This window comes from Pholis gunnellus (assembly GCF_910591455.1).
Source record: "Pholis gunnellus genome assembly, chromosome: 9".
Taxonomy (NCBI): domain Eukaryota; kingdom Metazoa; phylum Chordata; class Actinopteri; order Perciformes; family Pholidae; genus Pholis; species Pholis gunnellus.
The window spans coordinates 1142748-1152752 of NC_136535.1; positions in this window are offsets into that span (position 1 = coordinate 1142748).

Below are 10005 nucleotides of genomic sequence, written 5' to 3' on the forward strand. Positions count from 1 at the left end.
CTAAAACGATCAATGGTTCGCAGACCGCTAGCAAAAACAAGCTTTTATTGCGCACTGTTAAGAATCCCGGAAATCCAACCTTCTTTCATTAAAGTTCCAGTCATTTAAGATGTGCAGATCCCTCAGTATGTAGCCTGCTCTGGAACTCCTTCATTCGCAGAGACTCCTATTCAACGGCTTAAAAAAAGAGCATCCAGGAAGCAACGATAAGCGTCTCCCCTTTTCACAGCTTTAGTGCACTAACTGATGTCTCAATTAAGGCGGGGGGTTTTGGATAGAATCATGACTGGAGACTATTTATTTTTTCACGGCTTTATGGGTTCCTCCGGTGCGGTCATTCGCAACCAGCTCGGAGTCTTTTGATCCTTTGCATGATCTTACTATTTCTAACATCATCATAGATGCTCGCATTTACCCCATCTACCTCAAGCATTTAAAAACCGAGGGAATTCAAGGCTAGAACGTGAGTGAGTAGATGTTAGACCAGAGGTAAGAGGTCAAGGTTAGTCAAAGCCAAGGATAGAAGAATGTCACGACGGACTGCAGACTAGGACAGGTTGGACCGCAGATACAGGATAGTGCGGGTCTAGATAGCCCATAGTGAAGTATGGCAGGATTTCAACAGATCCCGGAATATATGGTGGGTCGGCCCTGCGGAGGGCCCGAGCGCAGGACGGGATAGGTGAGGGTCAAGCTAGACCGCAGTCAAGGATGGGTTGGGTTAGACCGCAGCTTAGGATAGTCGGGGGTCACGTTTGGACCGCAGTGCAGAATAGGGGGGTTCAAGGGAGAACGCAGAACAGCACGGTTGGGGGTCTTGCTGCCTCAGCACAACCAGACCGGGCCGCCCGGGAAACTAGAACGTCTGTCAAGCTTTTGACAGGTCTCGCAACATTCGGACCGCGAAGCTGGAGATGTTGTCATTCTGACTGCGAAACTAGAAATTGTGTCTTGGACCGGTCTCTTTTCACTTGGACCAGGAAATGGGAAATAGGGCACCTCAGACCCATCTTTCTTTTGGGAATGGAAAGCGGTCCCGTCGGACCAGGAAACAGACACATTAAGCCAGGTCACGGTCACCTAGGAAACACAGTCGACGGGTAAGGTAAAGGTTCGAACGTTGTTATCTCTCTAACTAACTCTGCATTCTGTCTATCTTCCATAACCCGGTACCTGCAACGGCGTCCTGGTGCGAGGCAAGACGAACCCTTGTTTCTGACCGACAAAGAAAAGCCACGTCAAAAATCCTGCTTTACCACCTGACTCCGTCTACTCTGCAAACGATGTGGACATCCTCCTCAGCTATACACCTCGCACCCCTTCCGCATCGGAGCAGCTACCTCTGCAGCCGCTCTATTCCCAGCAGCTACACTGAAGCTATGGGTCGCTGATCCTCAGCAGCTTACGAATCTTGCGTTCGCCTAGGAGCCACAGATGTAGTTTATTACATGACATCCATTGCACTTCTGTCCATACGGGGAGAGGGATCCCTCCTCCGTTGCTATCCCACAGGTTTAATTCATTTTTCCTCCCTGTTAAAGGGTTTTGGGGGAGTTTTTCTGGTCCGATGTGAGGGTCCTGGGATATAGGATGTCATATGCGTACGGATTTTAAAGCCCGCCGAGGCTAATTTGTGACTTTGGGCTGTACGTAAATGTATGGATCGATATAATTGCTGTTCAAAAAGCTATAAGCGCTACCTGGCAGACTATCATTAGTACCCCAATGCACGATAAGAAACAAAAAATAATAAGCTAATAAAAATGCTGCATTAGAGTGGTTGGCTGGGGTTCACTGCAGATTTAGGTAGTATGACCTCTTGGGGATGCATGCTCGCTCCTTTTATCCGTAACATAATGTTTGCAGAGGTCTGCAGCATGCTTGCTGCTACACATATAGTTCACATAATCGTAGGATGGACCTCATTTGGGAATGCATGCTTGCGCCCTTTATTTATTATAATTTAAAGAAGAGAAATGCTGAGGTCCGCAGCAGGCTTTGCTGCTACACATAGTCTTTTCACATAAAAGGTAGGATGGCCTCATTTGGGATGCATGCGCGCGTCCTTAATCTTACGATAGTTATCTCCTGAGGTCCGCAGAAGGCTTTGCTGCTACACATAGATAGTTCACATAATCGTAGGATGGACCTCATTTGGGGATGCATGCTTGCGCCCTTAAATCTTAAAATGTCTACTAAGGTCTGCAGCATGCTGCTGCTATGGTAAGTTGACCTTCTTTTTGGGGGATGCATACTACACATAGATTTCCATAGTCTGGCTGATGCTTCGCATGGGCGTCTTATCAGTCTTGGCGTTTGGTTCTGTTGTTTTTGGGGGTTATTGCTCGTGCTCCCGGTCTTAGCTCAGTAGCTGCTGGCTAATCCGGGGAGCATTCAAAGAGCGGAGCCATTATCGCCAAGTTTAACTGTATTCCATTTGTTGCAATAAATGGTTAAAATCTATAACGAGAGTGTTCCTGACTGAAATGAAGCTAGCGTAAATTCATGCAGGACACGGAAGTTATACGCCCCAGCTGTAACCAGCTGACAGCCGGCTGATTGAATCATAGCTTCCGATCGGCCACGCACCAATCACAGCCCACTCTCACTTCACGGAGGTTTATTTAAATATGGCTTCCTTCTCACTGATTCATTCTACATCTATGCTGCTACAGACCTCACTGCTGGCGAAGCTTCGCCTCCTCCACCCCAGCCTCCACGACTTTGTTAGTTCATCTTCTGGCAAATGTTTGAAATGTATTTAAAAAATGTACCTCTGTCCTGTAAAACCAGGGGGGTTATTGCTCGTGCTCCCGGTCTTAGCTCAGTAGCTGCTGGCTAATCCGGGGAGCATTCAAAGAGCGGAGCCATTATCGCCAAGTTTAACTGTATTCCATTTGTTGCAATAAATGGTTAAAATCTATAACGAGAGTGTTCCTGACTGAATTGTTGTCGATGAACATTAAACTTTCTGCTGAGAAGCAAACTATATATCACTCTCGTGATTATTCATCCACCCCTTTTTCTGGGGGTGTAACACATACATGAGCTGAAAGAGCTGAACATTTTGATATTTGAACGGTTTCTGTAGCTTAAAAAATGAAGAAGAAGAAGAGGTAGGACAGAAGAAGTATAATAAAAAGAGGAACTAGAAAATGCATTTCCTGCTGAAAATGCGTTGGAATGCTGAAAGCTGAAATGAACTGCTGAAACATTGCTGAAAATAGAAATCCAATTTTAAAAAAAAATTGCAAAAACCTTAATAATTCAAAAAGTTTAAAGATTACAAATATGCTTTAACACATCGTGTAACACATACATGAGCTGAAAGAGCTGAACATTTTAATATTTGAATGGTTTCTGTGGCTTAAAACATGTCAGTAGCTGAAAGTATGAGGAAGTTGAAGGAAGTTGAAGAAGTTTAAGAGGATTTGAAGATTTTCTCCATAGAGATCCCATTCAAAAAAGATTGCAAAAAGCTTAATCATTCAAAGTTTAAAGATTACAAATATGAAAAGTCACATCACTCCTCTCCTGAAAGAGCTGAACATTTTAATATTTGAATGGTTTCTGTGGCTTAAAAAATGTCAGCAGTAGTGATATTTGTTGTAGTAGTAGTAGAAGTTGTAGTTGTAGTAGAAGTATTATAAGTAGTAGAAGTATTAGTAGCATTAGAATAAGTGTGTGTGTGGGGGGTCCTCTAAAAGTATCCAAGACCTGAATGACTGAATGAGAGAGACACAGAGAGATAGAGGGAGAGAAGTGTATGTGTGCATGTGTCTGTGATTCTGTTTGTTTATCAACATTGCTGATTACCTTAATCACGAACACCTGTGTGCCAGCAGCCTGTTCAGCTGCACAATACACACCCATTATAAAGGCAGAAAAGGACTGAAAAAATCATAAAAGTTAAAATGGGACAGTTCAAAAAGTATAAAAGTTATCAAAAAAATTATAACATACAATAATAGCTTAAGATTTTCTCAGTATTTTAAAGTTGAAATCGTGTCTGTAGCTGAAAGTATGAGGAAGTAGAAGGATTTGAAATTTGAAGAATTATTTGAAGTATTTGAAAATATTCTCCATAGAAACCCATTCAAAAGAAAGTTGCAAAAAGCTTAATAATTCAAAAAGTTTAAAGATTAGAAATATGATAAGTCATATCACCCCTCTCCTGAAAGAGCTGAACATTAATATTTGAATGGTTTCTGTGGCTTAAAAAATGTCAGCAGTAGTGATATTTGTTGTAGTAGTAGTAGTAGAAGTTGTAGTTGTAGTAGAAGTATTATAAGTAGTAGAAGTATTAGTAGCATTAGAATAAGTGTGTGTGTGGGGGGGTCCTCTAAAAGTATCCAAGACCTGAATGACTAAAAGAGACACACAGAGAGACAGAGAGAGAGAAGTGTATGTGCGCGTGAGTCTGTGTTTATCAACATTGCTGATTACCTTAATCACGAACACCTGTGTGCCAGCAGCCTGTTCATGGAGAACAGACAGGCAGACAGACAGTTAGATGGACTGAGTGAGTGGGAGAGAGAGACAGACAGACAGACAGAAAGGAGGTCTAACAATCCCTCCAAGTCATAAGCGTAGCGAGACAGACAGAGAGAGAGTGAGACACAGACAGACAGAGGGAGAGAGTAACAGACTGAGAGATAACCAGACAGAGAGGGACAGACAGACACTCTGATCTCTCTGGCAATCCTTCTCATTTGGAGATTGTCCTATGTTTTAACATTTACAGCTAAAGTAACTATTGTCCTGCTCTGCCAAGTCTTTCCTCGTCTCGCCCACTTGTGTCATGGTGTGTGTACATCTCACTGGAATCAGGAAACTTGTCAGAATACCCATATTTGATTGGCTGAGCTGCATCACGCATATCTCCAAGTCGTGTGTGCGTGTGTGTCTCAGTGCCTCTGTGTGTTTATAAACATCACTAATGAGCTCATATAAACACCTGTGTGCTTGGGTGCACTGGTTGGTGATTGGAGCACCTGTGTGAGAGATTAGAGTGAACAGCGATTTTCAACAAAACTACCTGTACCAAAACCATGAGACTAATCAATAAAATCTGGATACCGTGAGAAAGATAAGACTCTGCCGAACACGCTGATGTGTTTTTTATGTTTGTGGTGTTAAAAATGTGAGCTCCAGTGCAATATACAAAACTGGTACCGTCTGCTTTCTTTGAGAAACGAGTGGTCAGATTTAACATGGAGTCTAATGGAGCAGAAAGCTGGTTTTCCTGTCAATTAAGGTCTGTTGTGCAAAATGTGTAAATGTGCTGGATTCCACAGTCATTTCTCTAGACCAGCACACGATTAGCTAACTTTTTTGCAAAAAATAATGCATGAAGAGTGAAAATTATGGGACTCTGAGCAATTTGTTTGTAGAAATCATAGAATATTTTCCTGCTCCGCTCCACTCTTACAATTATGCCCTCACTCTAGCCCTTAACGAGCTGCGCAATACACACCCATTATAAAATCTGAAATGGACCCAAAATGTTCCTGAAACTTAATCTGCGACTTCGTGAAAACTGTGCTAGCTATCAAAATGTCCATTTGGCTCAATAACGTCCAGCGTTTTGTCTACGTTTTAAACTTTAAATCATTTTTCTACGTTAAAGTATGGCTTGTCAATATGGGTCCAAAGTTCAGTGTTTTTTTTGCTCTCTTCACGCTGAAACCCCATTCAAGTCAATGGGGCGATTTTGCTCCGTTTTTCAGGATGTTCGGGAAAACCTTTTCGGGAAAACCTCCAAAAAAGGGGGGGTTGCCTGGCTGGGACTTAGGTAGGGTTATATTGGCAGCGGGGCCGGCCTCTCAGCGGGACGCTGAGGCCTGTCGCGGCCACTGGGGTAAGCTGGAGGCTGAAAAAATGGCCTTGGGGGGCCAAAGTGAGACCCCTAGGTCTGCGGGGTGCAGGCATGTCCCTGCGAAGACTAAAGAACTGCTGCCTGGTCTGGCTAGCTTCAACAGTTCGCTGTAGCACCTCTATAGCAGCTGACCCGAACAGCTCACCAGGTTCTACTGGGAAAGTACGGAGGCTCCTCCTACATGTCTCAGACAGGGGTGACTGTGCCAGCCAAACCTGGCGGCGAGTCTGGACCAGGGTGGACATCATATGTCCAAGTTCCCTCGACATGAGCGCAAACGCCTGCAATGAAGCATCACTGAGGTTGGAGGCGGAAGCTTCGAAAATAGCCTGCTGCAGAGAAGCTGCGAGGGCAAACATGAGGTGGGAGAGGGAGTTGCCGATACAGTCCACAGTGCTACCGTGTCATAAGCCCTGGATAGTAGATCATCTTTGACCCAACGTTGGGGTCGAGGGCACCTGGCATCGGGCCTCAGATTCTCCTCAGGGGAAACTATGAGGGACGCCTAAATGGCTGGCATATGTGCAAGGCGAAATTTTGCCAACTCCTGCATGGCCGTCAGGGTTCGGCCATCTGATGTAAGGCAGGAGAGAGCACTGGTGTCTCTCCAGCATGCATGCAACTCCCTCAGATATTCCTCGGAGGGAAGAACAGAAAAGGTGGTGAGGGCGGGAAGGCGCCTGATGAAGGCACTTGCAGGTGGAAGTTCCGACTGCTGTGTATCCCACTGCAGGCGTGCCAGCGCCATGTAAATTATCAGGGTAGGTTGGGCTGGATTCAGCTGCCCTGATAGGGGGAGGTAGACCTCACGCACCAGGTGTTCCACTTTGGCCAGCCTAGCAGTGAGAGGGGAGCGAGGACACTCTTCACTAGGACATTCGCTGCAGATATTGGTGTCGCACCAGTTAGCCTGAGCGAGAGCACTCTGCCACTGTGGAAACAGACCAAAAAACAGTCCTTACGGTACAAAATCAGTGGACACAATGCTAATGTCGATCTAGTCGAACTAGCATCTGTGAAGAGCGGGCCAACAGTGTATATTCTACGCCCTCGTTAGCACGCCACTCGATTAGCACGCCACTCGATTAGCTAGAGCGGAAGCGCTCTGCCAACCGTGGAAAATGAACAACGGTTATAGAAAACAATGTTAATCGATCTCACCGATTGCTGTCTTCACGACTTAGGTGGCCCTTATCAGACTGGCGATGACCGATGATAGGGGCGTCCACCAGTCCGGGGCTCGATGGTCCAAACGGCGAAACAGTATGTCCAATATGTCTTGATCGTAGACACATCTTTGTTTAAGCTTATGCTACCATGGTAGCTAGCCTGCGTAGCGAGAAGATGAAAAAGGACTGAACTCAGGATGACACCGGAACTTATAGACGACGGGGGTCATCCGAGGTCACAGGTGACTTTGTTGATATAAATACTCGACCTGCGCAGGCGCGAGACAGAAGATATCCAGTGTTAAGCACTGCCTCTGGCGGTCAGTAAGGATGAAATAGAAACGACAGAATGCAAGTGAGGCTGTACACAGTTTAAATGTCGTAGGAAGTGAGTAAAACAAAGTGATGTACAAATAAAAAGACGGTCAAAACATTGTTGTTTGGCATACAACAATATAAAGTATTATGCTGTGTCTTATCCAAGTGAGCATCTTTCCGTTGAAAATACGTTTAAAAAAACGACTATGGTCACCAGTGAAAAGACGTAAAAAAATTGTCCAAAAGTGAATATTCTTTTCTAATACTTGAAAATATGGCAGACCATCTGAAACCTGCTCCTGGGTGGCTTTGACCACGACATTTAAAGAAGGAAAGGGAGATTTTGTTCAACAATCGAGTATTTTTAGTTTCAAGAACACTGTTCATGTTATATTTATATTGTTGCTTAATAAATACAAATTCATTGTTGCCTGTGTCACATGGTCTACTTTGTCCTGTATGTGGAAACAGTTGATGTGTTACTATGACTACGTATTTAATTAGTACATATTTTACTGTGAGCATTTCGACATTTAAAAGACTTTTAAAATACAGCAATGTTTAAAAGCATATTCCATGTTTATGGAATACGCTGGCCTGTTTAATGTTGCATAACAGGAAATTCTGCAAACCTCTGCTATGTCAAGAACTACAAAATCCCTTAATATTTTCTAGCTATTGATATGGTACATTTTATTAATTTAAAAGTTTTAAAGTTATTAATTTAATTCATCAGCATACAAAATTGATAGTTTGGTATACTTCATGAGACTTGGCTATCATTTTCCCTTTGTTACTAAGGATGGTGCCCCGATGTGATTTCATGTAAATTAATCATATTTTTATCATTACACCATATATCATATTATCCTTTTTGATAACCATTTTAATGCCATTTTGAGCATACCTGCGTTCCAAACAATAGTGTAGGTGGTCATGGAGTCTGGAAGCTAAATCAAATAAAAGTCGCTTCCAAGCTTGTTTAGAAAATATTTATTTCATGGAATGTACACTGTACAAAGGCACTGAAGCATGTGAGATACACCGAGATCTCATCCTGCACCATCACATTTTGTGGAACATTTCCTTTCTCATGTCTGAACATGATTTCTTTTAAACCATGTAGAACACTTTTCATAGCCTTTAAAGGGAAAATACTCCAAATACAAACACACATTCACTACTTTTGGGCTGCTTCCTAACCTACATTTCTTAGCTAAATCTAGACATTATTGTTGTACAAAATGAACATAATACATTGATTTTCACTTTGTGTAATGATTTAGGCAATGATTACAAAAATAATAAAGGCATTAATCTACAAATCAATCAGCGGTCAGTATCATTTTATCAGTCACTACTCAGCCATATGCAGGTCAGTCTAATGTTGAATAGCTCACTTTAAGACATGTCTTTGTTCAAATAGGCTTACAATGAATAACCTTAGCAGCTTAATGTTGACAGTGGAATTACAAACATCTGGCAGTTTGTTGGGATTGTCAGCGCATGTTAACAACACTACACTGTACACGCTGTAATCCATGTTATGCTAGTCCACAACCATCAATGGAGGAAATTATTGATCAGCAATATGAATGCCCTTTACATAGATGACAGACGTCATTAAATTCTGTCCCTTCCTTATTGGTACTTGCTCTTTCAACACTTTTCATATTCCTGCCATTACTACTAATTCCATGTTCTGTTTACAGGGCTGGCGCTAATGCTTGACAACTTAAAAGTACCTTCTGTGCCGAAAATAATTCTCTTGAGTGTAAAATATTACCTTCAATTTCATAGAAACATTCAGATTTACCGTTGTAATGGATTGTTAAACTACACCAGTTTAATTATCAAATGCTGTGAAATCCTCAGCAGATTTAAAGACCATAACAGTGTTAAACCCATTTACCACCAATCACATATACTTTACATTTCTTCTAAGTATTTTCCATAGAATGCTATATGATCTTAATGTATACATTTCTTTCTGTTGGTGGGTGGGTTCCCCACTTTGGACCACACTGAAATATCTCAACAACTATTGGATTGATTTTCATACAACTTTGTACAGACATTAATGTTCTCCAGGGGATGAATCAAAAATTTCTGTTTGTCCACTCCTTTGGTTTATGACCAAATACCTGCAAAACTTATGCCATTCTCAGCTGTACTTTGCTAATTAACATGAAATGTGCACATTGCCAACATGCTAAATTAAGACAGTGAGCATGGTAAACATAATCTGCATGTTAGCATTGGCTGAATCCGAATGGCTGGACTTCAAATTATCTTATGATCAAATTATAGGGAAGATTATACTGTGCATTTCAACCTGTATTATTTATCCTTTAACCTCTCTCTGTTACACTATAAAGACCGTTTTCATGAGGCAATTTTAAGGGGGGATGCCGCCCCCTTGTGAGAAAAATGACAGAAAATGTGTCCCCCTCTTTATCTTGCCATACCTGCCGTTTCCAGGTTTGTGCAATTTGGTAGTCTCCACTGAGCACAGCTGCACCACGTTCCGATGAAGCTGCAGATTGCGGCCACTCAAGACAATGCATGTGATTCCACCAGACACTAAGCAGTGTGTTTCAGGAGCGTCTGTCTGTACTGTGTATTTATAAATCAATCAGA